We start from the raw sequence: 14,179 nt of genomic DNA, 5'->3' as shown, positions 1-14,179 counted from the left end.
TTGAAGTCACGTACTGGGATTTGCGCATTGGTTAGTCACTTATTGGGAGTCGTGCATCAAAAGGAGAGATTGTCACTACAGAACAAGTCTAATTGGGTATTGGGATAAGGGTTCAACTGTAGGTTGATATAAGGTACTGGGATTCCTTTACTTGTAACCGCTTGTTTTGATAATAGTGGATTCTCGGGAGTGATAACCTTAAAATCACCCGGTGAGGATTTTGCCTTGTAGGTTTTCCTCATTCGTAAACGAATCACCATGTCAAATTTGATTTCCACTACATTTAGTTGTTTGGTGATTTTTTTTTTTACCAAGCGTTTGCATGTTAAATTGATTAATTAATTAAACTTGACTAATTAATCAATTAATCCATCACAAGGGGTTAATATGTTTTTGGCCTATCAAGTGGTGTTAGAGCGGGCAAACTCTAATTAGGGTTTAATCTTTGTGTTTGATCCATTGACCACCGTTTGTCATGGATAGAGGAAAATCTTTAATTATACCTCCTTTATTTGATGGAACTAACTATACATACTGAGAAGTACGAATGAGAGTTTTCTTGCAGTCCTTAGATGAAAAAGTGTGACAAGCTGTGAAGATAGGCTGGACCAAGCTGAAGGAAGCACCGGCTGATTGGGATGATGCAAAGATCAAGGCGGCAAACTTTAACAGCAGAGCATGGAATGCCTTATTCAGTGCAGTCACTAATGAAAAATTCATGAAGATATCCTCCACTGAAACTACAAAGGAAGCATGAACCATTCTCCAGACAATCTATGAGGGAACAAAGGCTGTCAAAGATTCAAAGTTACAGAGGCTCACTACAAGTTTCGAAAAAATTAAGATGGAGGAGGACGAGTCATTTGATAAGTTTTATGCCAAGCTCAAGGACATAGTGAACTCTACTTTTAATTTTGGGAAAACCATTCCGGAAACTAAGATTGTGAGAAAGGTGCTCAGATCTCTGCCCGAAAGATTCCATGCCAAGATCATTGCGATTGAGGGATCAAAAGATATTGATAAAATTCCTTTGACAGAGCTGGTTGGAAATGTATAGACCTATGAGTTAGGTTTGTCTAGAATAGGGAAGTCTAGCAAACGCAAGAGCACGGCACTGAAGGCTAAGAGCAGTGAGACAAAAGAGTCTTCAGACAATGAAGATTCTAAGATGAAGTCCTACATCACCAGGCAATTGAAGAAGTTCATGAAGAATGCCAATGGGAAAGGCTTTGACAAGGACTGTAGGCAATCCAATTCTTCTCAGTTCAAGAGCCAAGACAAAAGGAAGAAGGATGCTACGGATGACGGTCAGTACACGGTTAGTACACTGTTCCTACAGGACCTAAATGCTTTGGGTGCCAAGGTTTTGAACACATGAAACAGGAGTGCCTTACATATCTCAAAACTATTGGAAAAAGCAAGGCACTTGCTGCTACATTGAGTGACACCGAGCCTAAAGATGATTCCGACAATGAGGATGACAGAATCTTGAACGCCTTCACTACTATAGTCAATCCTACTAAGGGGATTGTTGAAGATGTGGATGAAGAAAAGGAATTGATGGAGTCCAAGTTTGAGAAGATGGATGAACAAGATGACATCCACACAGCCTATGCAAAGTTATACAAGGTCTCAGAAAAGCATGAGAGGTTGTATAGGTTGACCACTAAGAAGCTCAATAATGTGGAGCTTGAGCGTGAAGAGGTTTCCACAAAGATTGATGAAGCCAATCAAACTATTGGAGCATTGAGGTTTGAGAATAACTTCTTGGCTGAGAAGATCAAGAAGCTTGAGGTAGAACTGTTCCAAGTCAAAGCTCAGCTGGAAAGGACTTCAAGCGCTAAGCTCAATAAAATGCTCAGTCTTTAGAAATCTACTTCCAATCGAACCGGTTTAGGGTATAATCTTTTTTCTTCTAATATTACTTTTTCTAGTACTACTGTTTTTGTTCCTCCTAGTAGTAATGTTGAAATTGAGAACACTAATATCAAAACTGAATTAGCTAGTGAGAACATAGACAAGGGTAAATCTACCTTAGGAGCACCTCCTAAGCAGGATAAAAAAGAAGTTAAAAACCTTAGGGCTAAGAAGGCTAACTCTCAAAAGCCTAAACAAAAGAAGCAGCATCTCTGTCATCACTATGGAGCAGCTGGTCATACTCAACCGAATTGCTATAAGTGGTGAGCCACTCAAAATAGCAACAACATAATGGCGTCAGGAAACTAGAATCAGTTTCCATCCTCCTTTGCTCCTTTTGGAGATCTTCTTAAGGCCCTCATGTTCATTTCAAACTTGAATGGTTTTAATTCTTCCCCCTCACCACTGGTTCAAGGGTTTGCGAAAAGGAAAGGTTCTTCCAAGGTATGGAAGGAAAATGGTTCCAAGTGATTTAGTCACTTTCTCTCTCTTTCTCCCCTTCTTGTTTTTGGTTTAACATTACTTGTGTGTTTTGCTTTGCTGTTTTGAGTCAATCTAGTTTTATGCATTGCTTTGTTTTGTTTTACATGTTTTTGTTTGTTAGTTTTCAATTTTACTTTTTTTTTTTTTTGATATAAAAATATAAAAAAAATTGAAAAATTCAGAAAAATACAAAAATTGTGTGTGTATGTGTACATTGGTACTTGTGTACCTTAGTTGGCCATTGAAACAAAAGTTTCTAAATTTTGTATCATTTGTAACTTAGATGAGCATTTTTATGCACAATTAAGCAAGTGAGCTGTGTGGCTCTTGTTTGTGATGAGTAAGATTAAGTAATCTCTTGTACTTAACACTCGTATCACTCTTTTTGACGGAAAGGACTAGAAAATCCTAAGAGAAATGCAAAAATAACAATTTCACCACTATTACCAGCCAATCATGACATGATATGACATCTGTATGCTTCGGCATAACAAAAGTGCAATGTCAATGACATTTGTATGCTTTGGCATAGCAAAAGTGCAATGTCAAAAAACTTAACATAATTGGGTATTTCTTTTCTCTCTTTTATATACCCGTGCATAGTATGCTTAATAAAAAAATATATATATGCAAAGAAAATAAAAGCAAAAAGAACAAAATGCTTTAAAACATGATTGCAAGCGTGTATTCTAGGAGATGTGAGAGTTATAGGATGTACCTCAAAGGTGATAGTCCTCATCAAACAGTTATGATTGTGTGTGAGTTAAAGTAATTTTCTCATATCTCAAATCGTCATAACATAGAGACACTTATGCAATCTTGCGATATTTTTCACACACAACACGCATTATTCTTTGCTACTCTTGATACATGTGCAGGTACAATGTGATTTGGCCATCACAAGATTTATATGTATTAATGTATGCTCACTAAACTGTCTTGACTTATTTTTGAAATATAAAATCAGTTAGACTTGTTTATTGTGTGTGTGTGTGTGTGTGTTTTTAGGATTAATGTGCTTAAAATTGTTGTTGAGAGATTATTTTGAGAACTTAAAATGTTGCTTGGATCCTTGGTTGAGTTGCATACTTGATTGCATTCATATCTCTGTTTTTTCTTTTCTTGAAAAAATTGTTTTTAAACAATCTCGACAGCTCCTCGACACCTCTCTATACTTGGCTTATTTATCGAGTTTTTCAGTTGATTTTTATTGCAATCTCGATACCTTTCGACAGCTAGGTGGATCGATCGAGAAATCTCCTATCCCCTCGATAACTCCTCTATACCTCCTCGACCCATCGAGCTTATATTGTGGACACCTCTCGACACCTCTATCTGTCGAGAATTACTGATCGCCTATATATAGGTTTCAGCGCGATCCGATCCTAATTTTCTCTATCTCTCTCGATCTGTCCACGCCTGTTCACCTCTCAAACACTCACTTTTCTCTTAAAACCTTCAACCCACGTGATTTTCGGCCTTTTCTTGCTTCAAATCACTTGGTATGATCTCTCTTCCTCTCATTCTTCATGATCTTTTCATGCATTCATATCTAGGTTTTGAGTTTTTGAAAATTTTTGGGGATTTCCAAAATTATTAAGCTTTTGTGAAATTTTTGGGATGGGTTTTGTAGATTTGATCTTAAAAACTTCATACATTGCTTCTCATGTGCATTATAACTATATTTTCATGCATTTAGATGTGTGTTATATATGTTAAACTGGTTGTGTGCTGGTAGGTTTGCACTAGGTTGAGCCCATGGTAATATTACTGTTGCACGTCACATGTTCATGCATACGTCCTTTACATTCAATATATTTCTGTATATTTGAACTGTTTTCCACTTTTCTTAGTGTTTCTTTCTACCCTCTCTCTCTCTAGTTTACGTTAGTACGTCAATGGCACTAAAACGTAAGTCTGCTCCATCCCAAAACCCTCTTCGTTCTAGGGCCTCTTCGTCTTCTAATCCTACCCCCTCTTCTGTTCGGTTCTGTGATGAGGATGCCCGAAAGGACTTCTTGGAGAACTTCTCTAAACGAGGTGTTCATTCGGAATGCCGAGCTATTTTGTCGGATTTCGCCGACACTGACCTTCCCACTATCTTTCACAGTTAGGAATGGGAGTCACTATGTGACATCCCGGTCACATGTCATTCTGTGCTAATCCAGGAGTTCTACTCCAACATGCATGGAATTGATACTTCAGTACCTCTCTTTCATACTCGCGTTCAAGGTACGCGCATAGTCATGACACTGGAGTTGGTATCCGATGTGCTCCGTGTCCTAAGGGTTGCGCATCCTAACTACCCCAGTTGTAAGCGTCTAAGGACTGTGTCCAAAGACAAGATGATTTGTGCTTTCTGCGAGTGCCCAGTTGATTGGGGAGATCGTTAGTTTATACCATGTTCAACCTTTGCTAAAGGTCCTAGATTCATAAACATGGTGATGACGTTTGTTTTGCACCCTCTCTCTCACTATAACTATATCACAAAGCCCCGTGCTCAATTTTTTCTTTCCTTTCTTGAGGATCTCACTATAGATTTTCCTTCACATTTCATTCTTTCTATCATAGATGTGTATAGGGATACGACGACCCGTGATAAGCTTATCTTTCCTTCAACTATCACGCGGATATTATTTCATTTTTCTGTTCCTTTTCCCTCGTCCGACCACTTTTTCGTTATGTGTGCCATTGACTACGCTACTGTTAAACGGACCGAGGCACAGTTTCAATCGAGGCGATCCGATTCGGTAACACCTCCCACTCCTTCAGCTCCATCCACCTCCATTCCCTCTACTTTAGTGGAAGGTGTGACTTTGGATACGATCATAGTACAGCTTCAGCGCATGGATGCTCGCCTTGATACACTTTCTACTGAGTTGTATCAGGTGAACACTCATGTCGGTCATATTGCTAGGCGGCAGGCTCACCTTGGTGGCTTGTGAAGTCTCCCTCTCCACCTCCCGAGGCATCCAAAAATGATGGTTCCGACAATGATGATGATGATGAGGATGGAGATGCTAGCTTTTCCAGCTCTGATGAGATGTCTACTTAACACTCAAACCCTTTGTCACTCGTGACAAAAAGGGAGAGTAGTTGTGGTTATGAGAGCAATCATGCTTAGGGGGAGGGTTAGTATATAGGAGATTTTTGTTAGGGGAGTGTTGATATTGAGGGATGTAGTGAGGATTTTGATGTATCTTTTCTTTCTTTCTTAGATACATTGTTCTCGTACCTTAGGTCTTGTGATCATGTTTACATACATTGTGCTTATCTTTGATATGTATGTGATGATGTATGTTTTCTTTCACCTACCCTTACATGTGTTTTTTCTTTTCTCTCTTTATGCATATGCTTCTTATCATTTGTATGCAATCTATTATTTCTGCTTCACACAAAGATGTCTTGATGTGTTTTGTTTAAAGTGTTTCAGAAATACAGGTTGTCAAAGTCTACTTGTCATAAACTCTCTTCTTGCAAAATTTTTCAAAAGTTTGTGTTAGGATAGATTTTATTGTATTCAACAAGTGAGTATGAGTTGAGTGATTTATGACTTCTCTCATATGTTCATTTGTTTGTTATAGTTTTGTCCCGGATTACCAAAGGGGGAGATTGTTAGGACACATGTGATTGGTTGTTAGAAACATATGTCAACATTTTGTGTAATTGACTAATCCTTTAACAAAATGCACTTTACTTGTAATTGGGTAGATCTAGGATGTGTTTAATACTTCAAGGAACAAGAGTTCAAGTCCAAGTATTGAAGCCATGCAAGTCTATCCAAGATTCAAGTTGAAAAAGTGTTGTTCCTTAAAACTCGACAGCTAGCATCTATTGAGACTTGTAGAGTTGTTGAAGCCCATGGCTTGACAACAGCTTGACCGATAGGCATCTGTTGAGGTTTATGAAAAATATAATTTCAGATATATTTTGACTTCAATCTGTGATTATGTGTTTGGACTTTCTTTTCTCACAACCCTAAAGATATAGAAGGATTATTTTAAAGGTCATATCTGATTACATAGTTGAGAGCACAATTGCACAAGAGCATAATTCCATGAGTGTGACTGGAAACCTAATTTTGCCCTAGTTCTTGAAGAAGCTGCTGTGTTTGTACAATGTAGGGTTTTGTGACCAAGCAACTTCATGATCTTCATCTATTGAAGAGAAGAAGAACTTTGCAACCAACATTTTTCTCAAGTTGGTGATTGAAGTCATGTATTGGGATTTGCACAATGTTAGTCATGTACTGGGAGTCGTGCATCAAAATGAGAGATTGTTACTACTGAACAAGTCCAATTGGGTATTGGGGTAAGTGTTCAACTGTAGGTTGGTATAAGGTACTAGAATTCCTTTACTTGTAACTGCTTGTTTTGATAATAATAGATTCTCAAGAGTAGTGACCTTAAAATCACCCAATGGAGTTTTTGCCTTAGAGGTTTTCTCCATTCGTAAACAAATCACCGTGTCAAATTTAATTTCTGCTGCATTCAGTTGTTTGGTGATTTATTTGTGCTACCACGCATTTGCATGTTAAATTGATTAATTAATTAAACTTGGCTAATTAATCAATTAATCCATCACAAGGGGTCAATACATTTTTGGCTTATTAGATTCTCTAAATAAAAACCAAAAACCCTAAATTTTAAAATTTAAAACAGAACTTTTACCAAGAGCGATTTCGATAGTTAGGTAGTAAGCGGAGGCTTACGGTGATAGTAGAAGATCTGGGTGGCGCCCTTATGGTGATGGTAGAATATCTGGGTGGTGTCGTTCTCTCTATCTCTATCTCTCTATTTCTCCTCTTTTCTCTCGATCTCTCTCTCTCCTTTATCTGTGTAGCAATCTTTGTTTTTTGTTTTTTGTTTTTTTAAGCGGTTAGTTTCCTTTTATACCAAGAGGGCTCCAAATAGTGTTTTTACGTAGTGAAACATTATAGTTTATTGCTTTTAAACGGTGTTGTAGTGTTACCAAACAATGTAATTTATCACTTTTTAACTTAAACATGTCTAAATTTTAAATAGGCAGTTATCCTATTTGTTAGCACCTCCTTAATTTTAGGAATCCACTTTTTCTCGACTTCTGCTATTATATATATATATATATATATATATATATATATATATATATATATATATGAGTTCTTATAGCAAGATTCAAAGACTTGAATTGCATTGGGCTTGTAGATAGGAAAGGATGCTCTCTGGCTAGTGGATTTTCTACTCCTTTTTGGTAGGGCTATCCAGTGATTTGGACCAACCGACCTGCTTGCTTGAATCGAAGGTCCACGAGCGGCTCTGAATTCAGTTTGTGATCGGTCATGGGTTGGCAAGAGAAATAACCAAATAATTCGATTTGGATTTGGGTTTAAAAATATTTCACTCCAAAAACCTGAACGGACCGAATTATTTATACAAAAAAAAAAAAAAAAGATTTCACACGCCAGTAGCCCAGTAGTGCCAACCCACGCATTTCGGTATCTGATAGAGGAAAACATGTAAACCAAATTTAACTTTTTCCACACAAATTTCCAATATACAAATCAGCCGTTTAACTCAAATTAAAATTCAAAATCAACGATGTTGGTGAGAGTAGAAGCTGAGCACTCTGTGATATAACTGATTTCAGTGGCACAATTACCCATTTCTAAATCACCAGTTATAATTCAAATTCAAAACCCAATCTAACGGTGACAATTACATGTCAAAGATTTGATATCTCTCACTATCTCTAATGAATCTCTTCGGTTTTCACTTCAGACTCTCAGAGTTCAGGTTGCAAGGTTCGTGGTCATTGGTTCACCTTCATGCTTCCTCCCCTTTTTACCCTTCCTCACCTCTTCACTTCTTCAGTTTAAAGCTTTAAGCTTCAGTCAATCTCAAACTCTTAGAGTCTTAATTCTCTATTTAGTTCTCTCAAACTCTTTCAAACTCTCACTTCTCTATTTGGTTGGCTCTTCAACTCTCTCTAAACCGATTCTCCAAATCCAAACTTGGCCGCCTCCAATGCCGTAGCCCACTCCTCTCTCCACCTCCCATGCCTAGCTGCTAGTGCCGCTATCCACTCCTCTCTTCGTAGCTATCGCTGGTGTTTAGTCCTCACATTACCGCTATGTACTCTTCACTGAGTTAGTTCTTACTCCAAACGCTTAGGTAATTGTTCTTTGTTTCTCATCTTTCTTTTTTGTTAGTCTTATTGGTTTCATTTGTTATGGAAATCAAATGTTAAAATCAAATAAACCCAAAGATTTATAATATGAAACCCTAACTTAATAAAACCTTGAAACCCTAACTATTCTACTTTTGTTCTTTGTTCTTTTTTTCAATCAATTTTGATTCTGTTTTAATTTTATACAGGATTGAAAGCTGACTCCAAGTTCAAAACTCATACACCCATGGTTTTTGCGCTTTCCTTTGTATTTAGTGTTTAAGTTGAGTTTTTTTTTTTTTTTTATTTTATTTTATTTTATTTTTTATTTTTTTTGAGTTGGTGTTTGATAAGGATAATAGACCAATCTGGTGTAATCTTTTATGTAAATCATATATTATGTTTAGTTATAATAATCAACTATAAATCATATATTCTGTGTTTAGTGATTAATCTACTATGTAAATTATATGTTATGTTAGTGTTTAGTGTTTAATTTGCAATGTAAATCATGTGTTATGTTTGTGGTTAGTGTTTAATCTGCTATGTAAAACATATATTATGTAAGTGTTTAGTGTCTAATTTGCTATTTAAATGATGTATTATGTTTGTGTTTAATGTTTAATTTGCTATACAAATCATATATTATGTTAGTGTTTAGTGTTTAATTAGCTATGGAAATCATAGTGTTTAAGTTAAGTTGATGCTTGTTAAGGATAGAAGACCAATGTTGTGTAATCTGCTATATAAATCATTTATTATGTTTGTTGTTATACTGACATTTTGCTATTGTTTAATCAATTTTGAGCATCATTGTTTTAACTTTTATTATTAAATAATATTTCAAGCTTATGCTTTTTGTATTTGGGCTTCTTCTTCTTTTTTTTTCTTTTTTTTTTTTTTGCATAAGTAGGATACTATTTTTCCTTTTTGGTTTGTGTGGTTATTATTTATTATTATTATTAAAGCTATCAATTATACTTGTAACTCTAGTTTGCTAATACGTATCTTTGATTTTTTTAGGTCATGAAAACCTCCACTAATGAACTCTCTGTACAAACACCAGCTGCTACACAAGATGATGGTGCTATTCCCACCCAAGTCGAAGTTTCTGTTGCTACCCAAGCTGAAGCAGTTGCTGCTACTGAGTTGCCCCTAGTTCCACCATGCAAAGTGAGTATGACAGTTCCTGTTAGTGGTACTTGTAATAGTAGGAAAAAGTTAGTTGTTTGGGGCCATTTTGAAAAAATAAATATAGGAGAGGGTGATACTAGTAAAACTAAGACTATTTCTAATTATTACCAAAAATTGTATAATGCTAATAGTAAGAGTTGCGGTACTAGTAATTTGTTAGCTCATGTGCCAAATTATCCCAAGAACTCTAATAGAGAAGATCCAGTTAAAGGGTAGAAACATTAACTTTTGAACCCAAAAAGGATGGAGAAGATGGGTTCCAGCTTGTGTCAACAACCTTTTATGTTGAGGCTTCTAGAAAGGCATTGGCTGAAATGATTATAATTAATGAATTGCCTTTTAGGTGTGCCGAGGGGTATGGGTTTAAGAAATATGTAACTACCTTACAACCTAAGCTTCGTTTAAAGGATATCCCATCTCTTCAAACTGTGACTAGAGATGTGATTGACATTTATAATAGTGAGAGAAAGAATTTAAAGTTAGACACATGAACTTCTATTTAAAATTTAAATTATATGTGTTTCACATGTCTCTTTATTGATGATTCTTGGAAATTGCATAAGAAAATTTTAAATATTTGTCAAGTTGAAGACCACAAGAGGGAGGCTATAGGTAGAAAGATTGAGATATCTTTGTGTGAGTAGGATATTGATGGGATTCACTTTGATAGTGGATAATGCTAACTCAAATTTAACAACAATTAAATTTTTACAAAAGGTGACTAAAGATTGGAATGGGACAGTTTTAAGAAATGAGTTCATGCGGTGTTGTGCCCATATCTTAAATCTCATTGTGTGGGAGGGTTTGAAAGAGATTGATGCATCTATTGCTAAGGTGCGTGAAGCTGTGAGGTATGTGAAGTCCTCACCCAATAAAAATCAAACTTTTAGGAGTTTTATGGAGATGTTAGGTATGGAGTCCAAGAGTCTTCTTTGTCTAGATGTACCTACTAGGTGAAACTCGACCTATCTCATGTTAGAAATTGCTGAAAATTTTGAGAAAGTGTTCCTTCGAATGGATTTTGACGATGATGGTTATTCGCCGTTGGTTTGAGATCTCCTTGTATGAGTGATTTCCAAAATTTTAGGGCATTTGTGACTTTCTTAAGGCTTTTTTATAATGCAACGAAGAAGTTCTCCTATTCTTTGTTTGTTATTTCAAATGCCTTCTATGATGAGATCTTTGTTATTCATGAGAGTATTTCTAATTTAGTTGCATCCCAAAACACTCTCTTGAAAAACACAGCCACAAATACGAAAACTAAATTTGAGAAGTATTGGGGAGAAGGGGAGAAAATTAATCCTCTTTTGTATGTGGTTGTGGTTCTTGATCCACGAAAAAAATTGAGGTTTTTGAAGTTTTCTTTTTTTGAAATTTATGGGAATACAGTGGCAGAAGTGATGGTTGATAAGGTGAAAGATCTTTCGTATAAGTTGTATAATTTTACTGTTCTATTCATTCACCAAATGTGCAAGAACAAAGTGGGAGTGAGAGGACATAATTGGAAAGTGATGCTAGTGATCCATTTGTGATAGTTCACTCGCGCTATGAACATTTCTTGCAAGTTGAGCAATTTGTAGATTGTAGTAATGAGCTTGAAAATTATTTGGCTGAAAATTGTGATGGTAGAAAGGATGTAAATTTTGAGATATTGGGGTGGTGGAGGGACAATTGTAGTAGGTACCAAATGTTGTTTGAAGTTGCTAAGGATGTGCTGGCTGTACCAGTTTCCACTATTGCATCTGAGTTAGCATTTAGCACCGGAGGTCACATTGTTGATCCATTTCAAAGTTCACTATCTCCTCTCATGGTTCAAAACCTTGTATGTTCACAAAATTGGCTTCAAGCCACAGTTCCAATTTCTCATCGCTAGCCAAGGGATGATGTAGAGGCATTGGAGGAGGAGTTACTTGACTTAGGTAATATGTTTAAATTCTGAAACTTATTTTCTATTAATTGTATTGAATGTCTCATGTATTCAAGCAAAATTTAATCTATTGTTTTATTTCCTATTCTTTCCTAGTTTTAAACCAACAACCAATAGCAAGTGAAACAGCAAATACTAACTCAAGCAAGGGTTCCATCTTAGGCAAATGACCCTTAATTAGTATTGATGATTAATCACTAACTTGGTATGATTCTGCCTTTAGCCCCTTACTTACTAGTTGGTCTTGTATTTGGTACTAATGTATTGTTTGTTGAATATTTTTTTGTCTATTGTAGGAGGATGGTCATTTATTTTGTAAAGAAGGCAGCTTTTTGGGAATATTTTGGAGCTTTTTTGGATATATTGCTTTTCTAAGTTCTAACAATACTCAACAGTCAATGCTTATAAAAAAGAAATCTTAGTTCATAGGTTTTCTTTTCTATTAGTTATAGACTTATTAACTATAGAGTAGTCATTCAATACTTTGGAAAAGCTATTTTTTCGAAATACCTATGGTATTTCATTATTGTAACTAATTATATTATTGGGAATGTTGTATAACTAGCAAGCTTTTTTCCTTATGGTTTACTGCCCGAAAAACCTGTAGTAACTGCCTCTATGGTACTAAGTATATATATCCATTAATTGGAATATTTCAGTATACTATTATCTGTTATGATTTATTTGTTGCTGGAAATAATATTTGTTGTGGTTGGCAGGTTTAATAGGTGTTGAGCTACTAACTTACTGCCTAGGTGCTTATTGTGTTGTTTGTTAAGACATATGTGTTTCACTTGTTTAGAACATATATCATTCATTTATGTAATTGGCTAATCCTTTGACAAAACGCACTTTACTTGTAATTGGGTAGAATTAGGATGAGTTTTATACTTCAAGAAATTGTGTTTCAAGATCAAGTGTTGAAGTCATCAAGTCTGTCCAAGAAACAAGCTGAAAAGTGCAAGTTCATTAAAGCTCGACAGCTAGCTCAACAGCTAGCATGTGTCGAGGTTTAAAGAGCTGTTCCAGCCTCGTGGCTCGATAGCTACTCGACAGCATCTCGATACCTCTATTTGTCGTGGTTTAAGAAAAATAGATTCTAAGTTCTATTTTGAATCCAATTCGTGGATGTGCCTTTGGGCCTTCTTTTCTTCTAACCCTAGACATATAAAAGGATTATTTTAAGGGCCGTCAAAAGGGATGCAAGTTGCACAAGCATTGGAAAATCCTTGTTCATGCAAATTGTGACTTGAGACGAAGTTCTTGCCCTAGTTCATCTCTCTTGTGAAGAAGTTGCTGTGTCTTTGCACCACAGGGTTTTGTAACCAAGTATCTTCTTGATCTTCATCATGTGGATGAATTGAAGAACTTTGCAGTTAACAATCTTCTCTAGTTGGTGATTGAAGTCGCGTATTGGGATCCGCGCAATTGGTTAGTCACGTACTTGGGAGCCGTGCATTGAAAGGAGAAATTGTCACTACAGAACAAGTCCAATTGGGTATTAGGGTAAGGGTTCAACTGTAGGTTGGTAAGGTACTTGGGATTCCTTTACTTGTAATCACTTGTTGTGATAATAGTGGAATTTCGGGAGTGGTGACCTTAAAATCACTCGGTGAGGTTTTTGCCGTGTAAGTTTTCCCCATTCATAAACAAATCACCGTGTCTTTTAATTTTCGCTGCATACTTAGTTTAATTGGTGATTTATTTGTGCTACCATGCGCTTTGCATGTTAATTTGATTAATTAATAACTTGGCTAATTAATTAATTTAATTCATCACTAGGGGTCAATACGTTTGTGTTGTTTAACAGATCACAGATGGTAAAATTAGGGTTTTTGTAGGTTGTGTTGTGCTATCTTTAGTCTATTTTGTTGTGTTTATTTTTTGTAGTTAATGTGAGAAAGATTATATATTTGGATTGATATGTACTGCTTTGGTGCTTCTATTGTTTCTGAGATCATAGGTTATAATACAAATAGGCTTTTTGGGTGTGTTGCGTTGTGTTATTTTGTCCAGATTTAAAATTATGAAAATTTGTGAGAAACTGCAAGATTATATTGGGTTTGATATGTCCTAAAGGCCCAACAGGTCTAGTGTAGTTCATAATATAAGCTAAGCTTGAAGGCCTATTTTAAAATCACTACAACAAAATGTAACTACAGTGACAAATTTTAGCGACGAAAATTTTTTCGTTGCAAAAAAGTACCATATAGTGACAAAATTTATATTTCGCTGCTATTTATAAAAAAATTAGTAACATTTAGTGACGAAACATAAATATCATCGCTATAGGTTATGCTGAATTAAGGGCGCCAAACGAAAGTGCAGTCACGAAACCAAATTGATCTACAGCAACAAATATTTTTGTCGCTAATAGTTTAAGTTTTTTGCGACAAATGCTTTCGTCGATAAAGGTGCTTCTGCTCATGCTATTAGTGACGAAATCCGTTTCATCACTGAAGGCGACAATTGGCGACGAAAATAAGTCGTCGCTAAAAAGGAAAACAAGAA

The 14,179-nt window shown here is 35.9% G+C and overlaps 1 pseudogene; it reads left to right on the top strand.

Annotated features, from left to right (window-relative positions):
* The first annotated feature begins 9,573 nt into the window (after positions 1-9,573).
* Positions 9,574-11,492, top strand: LOC142615546 (zinc finger BED domain-containing protein RICESLEEPER 1-like; annotated as a pseudogene).
* Positions 11,493-14,179: the final 2,687 nt, after the last annotated feature.

This window comes from Castanea sativa, chromosome 11 (assembly GCF_040712315.1).
Source record: "Castanea sativa cultivar Marrone di Chiusa Pesio chromosome 11, ASM4071231v1".
NCBI classification, from domain to species: domain Eukaryota; kingdom Viridiplantae; phylum Streptophyta; class Magnoliopsida; order Fagales; family Fagaceae; genus Castanea; species Castanea sativa.
The sequence above is the reverse complement of the archived record's forward strand: the minus strand, read 5'-3'. Positions and strand labels throughout refer to the sequence as shown.